This window comes from Eptesicus fuscus, chromosome 21, assembly GCF_027574615.1.
Source record: "Eptesicus fuscus isolate TK198812 chromosome 21, DD_ASM_mEF_20220401, whole genome shotgun sequence".
NCBI classification, from domain to species: Eukaryota; Metazoa; Chordata; class Mammalia; order Chiroptera; family Vespertilionidae; genus Eptesicus; species Eptesicus fuscus.
In genome coordinates, this window is record NC_072493.1 from 32610203 (window position 1) to 32626382 (window position 16180).

The 16180-nt window shown below is 43.3% G+C and overlaps 1 protein-coding gene across 1 annotated transcript in view; it reads right to left on the reverse strand.

The window, feature by feature from the left end:
- The window catches only part of VAT1L (vesicle amine transport 1 like), a 148794-nt gene that overhangs the window by 131421 nt on the left and 1193 nt on the right, over positions 1-16180 (reverse strand). The window lies entirely within an intron of this gene.

Here is a 16180-nt window from a genome sequence, read left to right on the forward strand (position 1 = left end):
ATTTCTTTTTTGCATTGGCTATTAGGAAGCTCTGAGCCAAATTTGTAGTGCCCCTCTCCCAAAATTTCAGGGCTTTAGTCATTTATTCTCTATGTTTTCCTAACACTCAACATCCTCTCAACTTTCAGGATGCTTTTGAGTTTCCATTTTAAAAAATCTTAAACTCTATTACAGTGGTTCTCAAATTTTATTGCGCATCAGAATTCCCAGAAGGGATTGTTAAAACACAGATTGCTGGGTCCCTCAGTTCCTGACTCATTAGGTCTAGGGTGAGATCCAAGAATCTGCATGTCTAACAAATTTCTAGGTGATACTGCCTCTGGTGGTCTGGAGACCACACAGAGAACCACAGCTGTATCATGTCTTTTTAAGCTACTTCAAATCCTTTTTGGAATGAGGCTAGATAAAAATTAATAGATGATTATTAAATAGATAAGAAAATGAAAAGCTCTCTCATGTCCACTAGGGCAGTTGAATTTTTTTATTGTAATCCAATGGATGATATGTACTCTTATTAAATGTGGTCTTATTAGATTAGGTTCATCATTCCAATTTGCCTGGCTCTTTCCTGAATCCTAAATTCTTTCATTCTTGGCTCTTCCTCTGAGATTTGTATCCTTTGAAAATGTAGTTATCAGGCCATTGGCATGTAAGTCCAAATTGCTGATAAACGTATTAAATGGGCTGTCACGCTCCTGGTTACTGAGGATGTTTGTGAAGATCATGAGATGTCATGGAGGGAATTTGAAACACAGGATTAGCTGTCAGGCTTCAAGTTTCCTTGACTCATGAGCTCTTATGATTCTATGAACTATCTCTAAGACACTTTGAATTTATGTGTAACAAGTATGCAGTAATATCATGCGGCCTCACTCTTGGTGGGTGATGGCAGTGAATTGCCCTTTCCCCCAATAGCAGTAATTGCTGACCACATAGGGCACAGCCTGACTGAGCCTCTAGTGCAATCATCTGGATGCATGTCTGGATCCTCATGGTGTTTATTTTATTCTTATTTTTTCCTAAATGTGCACATCCTGGCCCCAACTCTGAGAGTCTCTTTAGCAGAGGCACACACTCTCATGTGCCATTAGGACTGAGAAAAACTGCTTTAGTAGCCCAATGTCAGCTGTGCATATGAAGAATGTCCAAGAAAAGATGTGCCATTTCTCACAGAGGGCTCTGTGACTGTGTGAGGGGCCCCAGAAAGCTAGCCAATATCTAGGAACCCCGTTCTAATTTCTCTGAGATGGGCCAGTGGGAGAAAAGGAATTATCTGTGGCTAGTAATTGTAATAGATAATATCTATGGAGTGCTTACTATGTATCAAGCACCATGTTAAGTGCTTTATAAGCATGATATAATATTTAATTTTCATGACAACCATATGATGCTAAGAGATAAATTATATTATGCACAAAATTGAGGCACATGGAGGTTCACAAAGCCAAGTGGTGAACACAAGTGATGTGACTCCGGCGCCTTTGGTCTTAACTTCTGGACTTTTCTCTCCTTTTGAGAGACCATCACTCCGTTTCCCCAGTTGCAAAGCGGGGACTTCTCAACTCATCTGTCACACTGAACACATGCTATATACTGAACACAGATTAGGTACTGGATATCCAAAGTTAACAGGGGCTCAAAATTCTCATGGGGAAGCAGAACCAGAAAAGCCCATTGCAAAGCTGTGATGAGTAGTTTTATAGAAGTGTAGGCAGAGGGCTCACACAACTATCAGAAGATGTGCTAACACAACACACTGACGCCCAGAACTCCCCCAAAGAATTGTCCTAAGAATGGTCCTCTGCAAGCACCGGGGCCGAATTTCATTTTTACCTTTAGCTTTCTGGCTCCTCAAGTAGGTTGCTTGACTTCCTTGATTCTTAATTTTCTCGTCTTAAAAATGTAATAGTAATACACTCATCCTGGGGGCGTTGGTGTGGATTCCATGGGCCAGTACACGTAAGACAGAGTGCCTCACACAGTATTATCACCACCACCACCTCCTCCATCACCACCACCACCATCATCATCATCATCATCATCATCATCACACACAGGTGTCACAGGTCAGGTTCCCTGAGAAGCAGATTCTGAGACTGAGATCTGCCTGCAGAAGGGAGGGCTGTAGGGGACCACACCCTGTTTGGGTGTGATGGAATCTGGATTGGGTAGAGGGAGAAGTTGAACATTGATGTAGCAGTAAAATGGACTCAATTTATCCACAGAAACTTCAGAGTCAATATGGTTCCTCAAGTCTTCGTGAATCAAGGCAAGGAGACTGGACCTTTGTACCCTTGCATCAGCTACTCCTCAGATGAGAGCTGCCTATGGGGATGGGGGTGTGCAACCTTGGGCAAGGAAGGCAATTAATTCTTCAGGGGAGATGCAGCCACAAGCCCTCAGGAGCCATCACTCCCAGTAGCTGGGAGAAGGAACAGTTGGGTCCTAAAAGGCTGTTCTGAGTGGTGTGCTCAGTATCCACTACAAGAAGGGTGGCCTGGTCTCCCTTTCAGGGTTTCACTCCCTTGTGGTTAGAGCAGTTGTAACTGACGGTGAATATTTATGGAGCTCCTTTGCACAGTAGTCCCTGGCGAGAAAGGGTCTGGGTGATCTTATCACTAATGCTGGGAAGGCAGAGAAGAGAATGAGATCTTTAAATAGGGACCTGAAGGAATGAGAGAAAGGTAAAAAAGAGGAATTGAAGGGATCAAATAATCAAGGGATGGATGGAGACCAAGAAAAAAGAGATGGGTAAAGGCAGATGAACTGTCAAAATGCATGCAGGAGTAGATCTTAAATGTGGTCACACACAAAAGAAATGGAAACTGTGATGGGATGGAGGTGGTAGCTAACACTATGGTGGTAATCAACTTGCATTTTATAGAAGTATCAAAGCAACACATTCTACCCTTTAAACTTTCATATTATATGTCAGTTGTATCTCAACGCTGAGAAGAAAAGGCGGGCCTTTTATAAACAATTTTCTGTTATTAAAGAAAAAAACATGTAGGATTGGTAAATCGCTCAGGAAAACCCATGAAAAATACTAGCACAGGGTTTTCATTGTGTCTGTTGGAAGTCAGAGATCACAGAATGCTGGAGGAGACCTGGACATTGTGAGAACACCATTGAATTGCAAAGGAAGAATTTGGGATTCCCTCAGTTTGGTGAACATCTACGACCCAGCAGCCACGGCACCCTCTGCCAGCAGTAATAGAGGGAGAGGGCTTAGTGTGAGGCTTTGTTCTGAGCAAAAGCATCACGGAAGGTGTAACCTTTATTCTTCTTTAGTCTTGCTGCTGCTATATTCATCAGAGCATTTACCTCCAAATCCAAACGGGGGCAGAGGCAGGTATTTGAGTTATTCCCTCATTTCCCCAGAACTGAAGTTTTCCTTTTTGTTTGCTCATCTCAGCTGATAACTTGAAAATGCCTAAGGCAATAGGCATTGATCTTAAAGGACTTTGTTCCCAACTCTTTTCCTGTTTTTTTCCTTTTGGGTTTGTTTAAACACCTGTTTTGTTATCTCAAGACTGTGAGAATAGACTGATACAAATCTGCTTCTCCTTGTCTAAAGCAAGGACACCTTTTTTTGCAAATCCCCAATGGCATCTGTCATTTGAGAACAACCACAATTGTCCTGGATGGACCTCAGGAGAGAGGTCATCTGCGCTCCATCCCAGGTTGGAGTGTGTTCTAAATTCTCAGACCATTGCTGGTCCATGGGTCGTCAAACTGGTCCCCTCAGTGTCTGACATGGTCAATGTTTTTGTAACCTACCACTTTACTTATTAAGTACATGCTTATTATTGCCCCACCTGGATCCCTTTTATCCATGAAATCTGGGCTGATGGTGAGGGCTAATAGTTATAGTTGTACAAGCCTCTTTTGTTCCCTCCTGGAGAGGAAATAGATTCAGATAATACATCTGAATTAGTATTCAAAACACCCTTCAGTAGTATTTCAAACATGGAACAAAGTGGCCAAAGAAATAGATTGAGAATCTGAATATCAAGATCCAGTTTTCAACAGAAACTGTAAAGCATGGTACAAATGGGCCCAAAACAGGTTTTCCTTGATACCAAGATGACCATCTTGATTTGGGGGCCTAGAGTCATTTATTTATTCTCAGCCTCTCCTGGGGACACAGCAGGTATTTAGTCCTAAGAAGGCTCCTAAAAAAGTTAAAATTTCTATGCTCCATGTTAGATGTTGACCAAGTCATTGGCTTCAAATTGATGCCTGGCAGTGATCAGTTATGTAGAACATTCGATCTACTTCCATTTAAATTCAGCAGACCTTCCATGGTTTGGAGCATGACACTAATGTTACAACTGTGACAATGACAACTCTGACTCCCAAGAGTTCAGAGATAAACAAATAAATGACTACATAGCATGACAGTTGCCCACAGGAGGTGGTACAAGGGTCAGAGTTAGCACAGAGGGCAGTTATTGGCTCACTTTGCAGGAGGCATGGAGGCATCCACAGGAAAGTATCACTTAGGAACGGTGTGTCCATGGAGGGGAAAGATAGTGTCAGGCAGTGCTTGACTTCTTATTGGAGACCCAGAGGGACAGGTACCCATAGAGAAACAGTCTATTTTTGCTATAACATGACTGTTATATTATAATTCATTGCTGCTGACAAAAGCGTTTAGTGAAGCAGTTGTTTCAATAGGAAAAATGGGGTTAAGACTAGGCAGCATTGCCTAATAGAACACTTCAGTGATGGAAATGGGTATGTGTGTGCGTCCAACATGGCACCCACCAGCCATATGTGGTTATAGAACATCTGAAATGTGACTAGTATGATTGAGGGACTGAACTTTTAATTTTAGTTAACTAATATCTACATTTAATTAGCCTACAAAAGAGGCAGTCATCGAATCACTACCCTACTGTCTTCCCCATACACTACAAGCAACTATGAGGCAGAGTGCTTTAAAACCCATTGTTCAGAGTTCACTGCTTAGTACATTCCAGTCTTGCAAACAATGGTTCCTCCACTAAAGGAGTCAATAGGAACATATGTAGGAGTGGTTCAAGCTCTTTCCTTCTTTCTTCTTGCTAACTTATCTCAGCCATGGTTGGCTGGCAGCCTTGTGTGTATGCTGGGAGTGGTAAGGGGGAGAAGGAAGAGCAGAGGCCTGCTTTGGGAAAAGCAAAGATTTACTCCTGAACGAGAAAAGAATAGTTGTGAAAAGTGAGCAGAGATACAGAGAGGGGGCAGGGCAGGGGCTGAGAGCCTGGGAGAGTTAGGAGAGTGCAGGGAGACAGTGGAGGTAATAGGAGGCACTGGGGAGATACAAATGGAAAGTGTATTTTTGAGAAGTTTCCCTCCGCAGCATGAATGGATCCAGCTTTTGTGTTTTCTAAAGGACCAAACAGAATTTGACAGTGCTTTTCAAGTATGTTGGAAGTTGGGCTTCTATTCCAGAGCAAATAGGCCCAACTACTTCAAGGCCACAAAAGGTGGAAGCAGGAGGGGAGAAAATAGGAAAAGAAAAAATTGTTAAAAGAGCAAAAGGAAGAAGTTGAGTCTCTCATAAGTGTTGCTGGCTGAGGGCAGAGACAGTTGAGGCTCCCATGAGAGGAGGGGGTGAAAATTGCCTTTGCTTTCTTTCCCATGAAGCAGCAGTCCCAGAGGCATAGGCCGTCTCCTCTGTGGTCAGACAGAGAAGGTTCTCAAGGATCTGAAGGCAGATAAACCTGAAAGCACCGTTTCGGGAAGGTGGGCACGTTGCTAGTTGCGTTACACACCCCTGGTTCCGGTCCTGGCTGCCAAATGTTGAGTCAGAGTTTATTACAAGGTCCCTGATCAGAACAATTTTAGCAAGTTTAGCCAGGAGGATAAAGAGGATCCAATCACAAAGTCGCTCAGATGAATCATAGGAACTGCAGGTTTAATAGCATCTCATTAGCTGATTGAACTAGATGTGGCGTAGATAAGTAAAGCAATTCTTTCTAATCTTAGACAAGGGATCTTTTTTTTTTTTTTTTTTTAAAGGATGTCTGTAACTTGATGGATAGTCTATTTAAAGGAGCGAGTGTCTGTGTTGGGAGGAAGGGCAGGGGGCTATGTAGAATGCAGTTGGAAAGCCTCATCAGAGTTCACTGTAGAATTCGGATTGTCTCAGCCAGTGGGGCTGCCCCATCATATACATCTATCTGCATGAAGAGCAGATAAGCCTTCTTAGGGAAAGGAAAAACCCAAAGCTCATCCTAAGTGTAAGTTGGAGAATATAAGCCTGGATGAAGAAGCCTGTGGCAAAACAAGAGGAAAGCTTGACTCTGGGTGTGAAGTTGCCATGACTCAGGTCACCCGTCAGCTCCAGGGGCTGTGTCTAGGACAGAGCAGGACAAGGTGGGTGTACAGTGAGGGAAGATGTGGACTCTGGAGAGGAGAGACAAACCCTGGGTCACATCACAGCTCTCTGCCTTATTAGTTGTGTGGTCTTTAACAAGCTCCCTCACCTCTTTGATCCTGTTTCTTTAGCTGTAAAAGGTTTGGTATCATAGAAATTCCCCTAAAACACCTAACTCAGTACTTGTGGCACACAGAGAGTACTCAATAAAGGTCATTATGATAATAATGATGATAAATAATTAATGCCAAGACTTTCATTATTATTAATTTGATTAGCCTAAGAAGGAGGCCTATTAAATATACATTGTTTTGCAATCTGTGGTGGGTGGAAAGGGCACCACAGCCCAAGCAGAGGGCCAGACCTGGAGTGGAGAGGAAGTGGGAAAGTCGTTCATGGCTTCAGGGTAAGGGAGGAGGAGCAGAACAGGCAACAGGAGAGGGCCAGAATCAATGGGGAACCAGGATAACTGTTATGAGTGCCCATGCAATAGCCCCTGGGAAACCCTTGCAACTATTGGAAGATATTGAAGGGTTGGGGTCCTGATACCTACAAAGAAAGATAGGGACAGAGTCATGGACATATGGTTTGTTTGAAAATTGTTTTCCCTCCAAGAGTTTGAAGTATTTATTTTCAAGTTTGATTAAGATATAATTGACATTGCATTAGGTTCAAGTGTACAACATAATGATTTGATATATGCATATATTGCAAAATGATTAGCACAGTATGTCTTTAGGTAAGCATTGTTCTCATATCCAGCTGGTGGGCTCTGGGGTTCCAAGGTATACAAGCAAGTGCTCTTGGAATAACAATCATCAGAAGCCCTACAGTGGGTGCTCTCCAAGAACCCTGGCCTCCCGCACTCCATAGAGCCGATGTCGATAAGGAGAAAATTACAGAGCATCTTGAGAAGTCAGAAACCCACATTCCCCAGCCTAGGGAAAGTAGTTATTAGAGATAAACTTGGAGATTCAAGAGAACAGACTGTGTAAAGGAGAGGTAAATCTCCCCGAAAACATAGCATGCTGGAGAGATATAGGCCTCTTATCAGAGGAAGCTGAGATGACAGAGGGGAGCTGGAAGCCACACTGGCTTACAATGGCCACTGTTTGTATTAAGAACACCATATCTACAAGAGAGATGGCAACTTCTGCAGAAATGTACAGCTCAAGTTTTGGGAAATGTCAGTAACATATTCACCCATTCTCCAAAAATTTATTGAGTGCCTGCTGTTAACCAAGCACCAGGCTTGGCGTTCATCAGATAAACGATAATAGAGAATTTTTCTGGAATTTCCAAGATTGGAGGAGGATACAGGGGGGATAAATGGTGATGGATGGAAACTTGACTTGGGGTGGTGAACACACAACACAGTGTACAGATGATGTGTTGTAGAACTGTGCACATGAAACCTGTATAATCTTGTTAACCAGTGTCGCCCCAATACATTCAATCAACAGGCTAAAAACAAAACAAAACAAAAAAAAACCCACCCCTGTTACAGCTTTCATCTAAAGGGATGGGAGAATGAGCATTTTTTCTATCAATAGTGCGAGGCATTTTCTACCCCTTCCCAGGGTGCTATAACTACCCTCTGCAACTGGAAAAAAATGATGGACCTCAAAGTTGAAAGTATTATACATGTTATTTAATATGATTCAATAACATTGTGCTGAAAAATTAAGGTCCCAGGGTAGAGAATAGAGGTGTCTTCTCCAGTCCCCTCTCTGATTCTTCACTTTCTCTGGTGAATAAGACATACTCTTATCCCCCATGGTGGCTACCATTTTTTATCAGTCCTATGTGTTTCTTACTATTGTCTTCTGCTAACTGTCCTCCTTTCCTTTTGGAGTATCTACCCCCACCCCAACACAACACATGCGCACGTACACACACACACACACACACACACACTCACACTTCATGCTTTCCTCGTGGGGCTATCAATCATGATGCCTCATTCTAGGTCAGGGTAGGAGGGCATGAGACACACATGTCCAATCACAATGTCCAATCACAGCACCTCATTCCCTTGGGCCAGAGAAAAAGAGATCAGGGGGCAGGTATGTGATTCACAAAGGGCCAATCAGATTCCTGCCTTGATATATGAAAATTGGAAGAAAAAAATTCTCTTTGCACTGGGTCTTGCTACACCTGCACCAGGCAGCTGGACCTTAAGGCCACCACCTTTTCTAGTGCCACGAAGGAAGCTCGTTGCAGTAGGGGCACCTGAAGCTAACTTGCGAGGAGAGAAAAGAGAAAAAAGATGGAAGGAAAAGAAAGGGGAGAGCCAAGAATTCCAGCAACAAATGCATCATGGTGGCCAGGGAGGCCAAAATAAAGAAGAAAGAAGTCAGGACAGAAGTGATTGGTCTTCTGTTTAAATATTTCTAAGCTTGGCCCAGTTTCTGGCACACAGTAGGAGCACAATGCATTTGGGGTTTTTTTTCCTCTCCTGTTTTTTTTTTTTTTTTTCAGGAATTCATCTGGATATTCTTGCTTATATCATGGTATAGTGGGACATCCTATCTGGGCCCCCTTTTTTTTTAGTCCTCACCCGAGGATATGTTTTTATTAATTTTTTGTGAGAGAGGAAGGGGAAGGGGGGAGAGAGAAAGAGAGAGAGAGAGAAGAGAGAGAGAGAGAGAGAGAGAAGAGAGAGAGAGAGAGAGAGAGAGAGAGAGAGAGAGAGAGAGAGAGATGTGTGAGAGAAACATAGATCAGTTGCCTCCTGTATGTTTGTGATGTACAAGATGATGCTCCAACCAACTGAGCCATCTGCCATCTGGCCATGTCTGGGCCTCTTTTGATGTTAAGGTCTTATACCCTTTGGGGGGAGATAGTGGGGTCTGAATAGAAAACTTTATGAAGTAGAGAGGAACTTTCTAATGTCCTATTTCTTTGCATCTCCTCTCCACCATCAATATACTATATTGGACATATACTATGTGACAGAGGTCTTCATTCATTCAACAAGTATTAAATGTGCCAACATCATTGCTAAGTACTTAAGATACATTATATTTTATAGTCACACGCACAAAAAATGTGCCCCATAGTCATTATATACACAGAGTATGGGTATAATTAATAATTGCTAAAATTATCAGAGCCAAGATTTGAATTCTGGTCTGTTCCACTTCCAACATTAACTATTTTATAACAAAAAAGCATACTGCCTCCCATCCAGTTTGGGTGTATAGTCTTGTCTAAAAAATAAATCATTATCATTCCTCTCACAGAAGAGAATTATCTTGCACTACGCTCTGGGGACTACATCTGTTTAGAGAAGTCAGGAGGGAGGGGACCCAATGCTTTTACTTACCAAGGGGGTTCATGACTCCAGACCAATGGTGGGGACAAGGCTTGACTAAGGGGTGAAGAGTCACACACAGAAGGAGATTGAAGTCAGAAGCTCACTGCATGCTTTCATCAAGAAAATATCACATTCAATGATGAAACAGCCCCTTTGACTGGAGTATCTATTTTTGTCTCCTGGGCCTTCAGACATTAAATTTACTCATTTTAATACCATGACTCCAGCCGGTTTTCTGTGTGAGATCACACACATAGGAATAAAACTAATTTGAAATTGCACTCCTGCTGCCCTTTCTTATGAAGAGTCTCTTCTTGTTTCAAATTGAACTTTATCTTCTATGACAAATGCCAAGATGTCATAAAAGATCCCTATTAAGAATGAGAAGTGCCAGGAACTTGGGGCCATGAGGTGCTATTTTCCCATGCCTGGGTGAGCTCTGTTGTCAGTGTTGAGTGTCAGTGATGTGCCAAAGTCATGAATTTTGGTTCATTTGAATAAGAGTGAACCAAAGTCCAGAGGCTGGACTATGTATGCACACCCCGGTATCAGAAAAACCTCTGCTGCCACTCATAGGTGGGTATGCAGGCAGCTGGTGTGACGGTAACAATAGATCAGTTCAAATTCATTCCCAACCCTGGGAATGCAATTCAAAAGCCAGCACCCTATGCAGTTTGCTGGGAGGACAAGGACTAAGTGGATGGCATCAAGTCCTCTTTCAGTCTTTTACAGCTCAAGTGACTTAGAAAGGAAAATAACCTTTATTGAGTACCTGCAGTGTGCAAGGAATAGTCAGGACTTTCATGCCCTTGCTGGTTTGGCTCACTGGATAGAGAGTCGGCCTATGGACTGAAGGGTCCCAGGTTCGATTCCAGTCGAGGACACATGCCCAGGTTGTGGGCTCCATCCCGTGGGGGTGTGCTGGAGGCAGCCAATCAATGATTCTCTCTCATCATTGATGTTTTTATCTCTCTCTCCCTCTCCCTTTCTCTCTGAAATTAATTTAAAAAATTAAAATTAAAAATGATGCCAAAAAGTGAGTGTTATTACAAGGTGGTGATACAGGCAAGTAGAAAGTGTTATTTGCTTGTGATCACACAGGCATGGTGAGGCAGAGTGAGTCTGCAGTCAGATCTGTTGAAGCTTCTCACTGTTTGCTCTCATCTCTGAGTCCCAATGTCCTCTTTAGGAAGGAAGGATAATATGCTCATGGAGTTGAGGGAGTCAGATGAAAAATGGGCAAGAATATTAGCTCTGTCCCTGCAAAGATGCTGCAAGTGGCAGGTAGAGTGAGCATGATCATCAGTCATCATTCCCTGTGCCCATCATGAGCCACCTGCCCTTGGTTTCCATCTAGTGCCTGATAATTAAGATCAGGCTGATGTTTATGGGAACCTACTCTCTGTCTGTTATTCTATACTTTCCTTTTTGATGAAATAGAAGACTCACTGATTGTGGGCTTCCTTTTGTCTTTGAATTGCAGGAAGACAAGAAGTCCATCCCTTTATTGGCTAAGACCCAGACGTTGTCACCATCCCCAGCCCTCACCAGTGAGGACAGAGTTAAAGGGAGCAGGCAAACTTCAATGAATAAGAAAGAACCCTGAGGTAGCATCTCCATCTTCCCATCACCAAATGGGGCTCAGTGTGACTCAGCATAGTCATCCTTTCCTGTCAAATCCTGACATCTCCATCCAACACAGAGTGATTCCGAGCACTTTCTTCCCATCTCTGTGCCAGGGTGGCTCCTGGCTTGGGTATTAGACACACTCCAAGCAATTTCTCAGTTTTACAACATCTGTGCCACTTAACCTCATGTACTCCATTTGTTTATTTCATAAACACAGGGAAAATCATATTGGCTGCATTTCCTTGGATTGATCTAGCAGTGAGAGTTTAATGCTGTGTTGTTTGGGGCCATTTTGTGCTCAGGCTGCCAGTGTAGCAATAGCCCAATTGAGGCCAAGGGGGCAGAGGAAGGAGCTCGAATGTCTTGAGTGGATCTCAGGAGTGGTGATTGGATTTAATTAGCATGTATATTCTGGGTCAACAGGCATAGCAATTTGATCCTTGATGAATCCCAAGAACATCCCATACCTCAGAAATGAAGGGAGGAAAAGTGGATGTGATGCAGAAACATATTTTTAAAACATTTTTTCTTTTTAAAAAAATATATTTTATTGATTTCAGAGAAGAAGGGAGAGAGAGAGAGAAAGAAACATCAATGATGATAGAGAATCATTGATCGACTGCCTCCTTCACACCCCACACTGGGGATCAAGCCCAAAACCTGGGCATATGCCCTGACTGGGAATCAAATCGTGACCTCGTGGTTCATAGGTAGACGCTCAACCACTGAGCCTTGCTGTCCAGGCAAAACACATTTCATTTTGGAGGGTGGAGGCAAGATGTCACTGTACAATTTTGAGTCTTATTAGTTAACACTTCTCTCTATATATTCCTGATTCCAGTCTTTGTGTCTGTCTGTCTGTGTTCGTTCTCTCTCTCTCTCTCTCTCTCTCTCTCTCTCTCTCTCTCTCTCGCCTTTGTCACTGTCTCTCTGATTTTCCAACTCCCAAATGTAAAGCATCCAGGAACAAGGCAGAACTTGGATTATCATGCCACTCTTCCACTTAGCAGTTAGTGATCTTGACATGCCTCTGAATGGCAGTTTCCCATCTTTAAAATGGAGATAGCAGTACCGGTCTTATTGAGTTGCCATTAGGATAAAATGAAACAAAGAGTATATAACAGGCAACTCAGTTCCTGGCTCATAACAAGGGTTCAATAAATGTTAGTTCTTTCTCGTATCTCCAATATAATTTACCCTCATGATATATAGGGTCCCATCAATCTGTTGGCTTTCCTCTAGTGTGGCCTGCCCTCAGCCCATTTTCAGATCAACCAATGGAGCCATGACTGGCTGGAACCATTTTTCATCCAATTGGTCTCATTCCAGCAGTTTCATGAAGCCTCTTGCTGTAAATCAGTCTGGGGAAATAAACGTCCCCAATCCATTAGTGCCTTTCCACCACAAGCCAATTTGAGCCACAAACCAGACAAGGCTTGTTAATGGCCACTTAAAAACATTCCTGAAGCCCCACCTGGGACCCTCCGCCCCAGATTCTACTAGCTCCTTCCCCAGAGAAGCTCTACTGTGACAAGACTGCTCACAGCAAAGGCATCGATCGGATCCTTATCTGTTAGGAGGGACCACACTCCTGTAGTCCCAGAACAATTATTTTAGTGCCCCTTTCAAAAGAGACCCAGTGTGAATGATAAACTATAGATGGTGTCTATGGAAACCAAAAATAATAGTTGAAATATTAATTGCTATCATTTATTGACCACTTGCTATGTGCCAGGCATCATCAGAAAGAACTTTGTGCATAGTATATCATTTAAACTCCATTACAACACTTTAAAGGAAGGTGCTATGTTTATCTCCATTTTATAGGAAACTCAAGTTTAGAGGAGTAAGCAACCTGTTCAAGGTTAACCATCAGTGTAGAGGGCACGCTGTCGGTGCTTCACCCCATCCCTTTTACTAGGAAGTGCACCCATCCACCACCTGCTGGGAGTGCTGGTTGCAAGGGGGGATGGGAATAGGGCAGTCCCCTTCCCTGCTTCCCCACTTCCAAGGGGGACTGCCCTCAGTCAAACAGAAGCCACCTCTGCTCGAAAGGCTACATGCCCTAACTCAGGAAGTAGCCCACAGTCCAAAACTAACTGAAGAAAGTGGGAAGGACGAGCAGTGGAGGGGTGCAAAATGCTTCTCCTGTTGCTTCTAGGTCAGATTAGCTCTGTGGTACAATTCATGCTCGAGAACTCCTAATGGGATCCAGCTGAAACCAAATCCTTACTTAGCTTCTTTCCCTGCCCTGCTCCTCTTGCTCCCATTCTCCTGAAAGCGCCCTCAATCACCCACTTAAAAAAACATCCCAGTCTCAGGCTCTACTTCCAGGGACCAGACCTTAACACATCCCGTTAGCAAGTGGCAGAGCTGGGACTCATGTCTAGGAAGATCTTACTCTTAATCATTAAGCAGATGTGACATGATGTTGCCTAATTATATACATGATTAAAATGATAGCCTCCAAGTTATCAAGGCACCAAGAAATGACAACAGTCACAATAGCTACGGTTCATTTAGTGCCAACTGTGGGTCAGTCTCTTTCCTGCAACTGATCCTGTCAATACCATGAAGTCCATCTTATTATCCCCATTTTGCAGTCAAGGCATGGAAAGCTCAGAGGAGTTAAGAGGTAGGTCCACAGATAAAAAGCGGTGGGGCTTTGCCTTCCATTCAGGCCCATCTTTCTCCAGAGGCATCATGCTGCTTCAGTTTGGTGCTTAAATCACTTGCCATGTAGCTTGTTCAAAGAATGGTTGATAAAATGAGTTCCCCATCAGAGCTAATGTTCTTGTAACAATTTAGACAGAGAACTCTCCTATCCCTCCTACCCCACGCTCCTTGAGTTGGTTCTTTTTGAGCTGTATTTGACCATCATGTCTCTACTTTAGAGGAAAAGCCATTTTACTCTGGAAACAGCCACAGAGCATTCCCTTAAGCCAGACATAAAAAGATCAAAGGAGCTATATTCACGGAAAAAGGAAAGCAAGCTTACATGCCAGAGGTCTGGAGAAGTAAATCACATTTCTCGTGGCTTTACCATGGAGAGAGACAAAATAGAATAAAAGGAAAATAACAGAGTTTTCAGGAGAGACAGACCAGGATTCAAATCCTAACTCTACTATCTGTGTGATGTTTTTTGGCAAATTACTCAACATCTCCAAGCCCCAATTTGCTCTACCATTAATACCTATTTCATTGGGCCATAAATGAGATATCATATGTATTCCCCCCACCCCTTCTCTTCCATTCCCATCAAATTTATACAGAAACCAACTTGGACCTTCATTCTGAATACTAGTTCAGATGAACTATGCTTTATTCCCAAGCATAAAGCTTATCCATTAAAAATAGAGAGCAGATAAAAGGGGGACCTTCATCCAGGAGGCCATCCACTGATTCATAAAAATACAGAATGAGTCATCCTGGCTCTCAAGGCTAAACTTACAATCAATGAGCATCTTTGGCCAGCCAATCCCAGCCCAGTGGAGGAGGAAGGGCCCAGCAGGCAATCTTCACAAACCTATTCCCACCCCCTCCTTGAAAAAACGGATGAACTCTGCTTCCAGCTTGGTGAAATGGAAATCAATCTGGGGCCTTTGCAATACTGTATTCCAAATGCCCCCAGCCCTGGCTGGCTTTCTGAGCAACTGGGGTGAAGGATCTGCAGTGGTTGCCGTGTGTGTGTGTGTGTGTGTGTGTGTGTGTGTGTGTGTGTGTATACACATGCACACAGCTCTAATGAAGAACAGGATTGTGTATCTGGCTTTGAAAAATCAATCTCCTAGCTTTCATCTTGACATTTATTATCTCAAAATGCTTCAGCGCCTGTCAGCATTTATGCACTTAGCATAAGGCTGGAGAACCCAGACCTATTGACACTACAGATGACAGCCTTTTCTTCAAAAAGGAGCTTCAACATTTTCACTCCCTGGATACATACTCAGACAGATTCCTAGAACCAATCTCAATTTGGATGGAGAGTCATAAATTACACCTATGTACACACACACACACACACACACACACACACACACAACATATTTTTGATTGGTGTTTATGGAAGGTGAATTATCAATATACATGATTTTATTCTTACTAGGCAGACATTCTTCCATCAGCAAGTGAAGAAAAGTAATGATGCAACAATCCCCCTCCAAGCATTTTTTTCTCTATCCATCCAGCGATAACTTACTTAGGATGTACTGTGCCACGCACTGGGGATTTATCTGTGAAAAGGTCAGACATAAGCTTTGCCTTCAGGGATCAATCAGTTTGGTCCAGTCAAGAGTTAACAAAATAGAACTATATAGGAGTCCCAGTTTGCAAAAGCCTCTTTCCTTGCCCTGAATTCCCCAGGGCGAGGCCCAGCCCAAGCGTCCTGTTTAGAGTCAAGCATGACCAGCTACATATATGCAGAGCCAGCCAGAGACCAGTCCCTGCTTCTCTCACCAGCTGCCTTCCAGGCTGGCAAATGAAACCTGCGTCTGCTCTCAAAGTAGCAAGGCAGTGGGATCTCCTTTGCCTTTTTTTTTTTTTTCTTTTGCCTGTAGATATGGTCCCAGGTTCTGGGAACGGTTGAGTTGGCTGCTGTGTTAAGAAGCAGTGTCTGTTGCGGGATTTAAAATATAGTAGATGGGGAGGGATAGGCCATCTGACTGTGCTAACAGCAAGTTCCCCTGAGGAGCTTCCCAGGCTGCTGCATATGGAACTCAGTTGGGTCCAGTAAGCATTCCAGGTGAGCCCTCCCCCCAGAACTGCAGGGGAAAGATCCTATAGTGACAGCAGCCAGAGTCTTAAACACACCACTTGGCATCCGTTTGGTTCCAAGGAAGTTCCCCCAGGAGGAGTGGGGAAGGGAA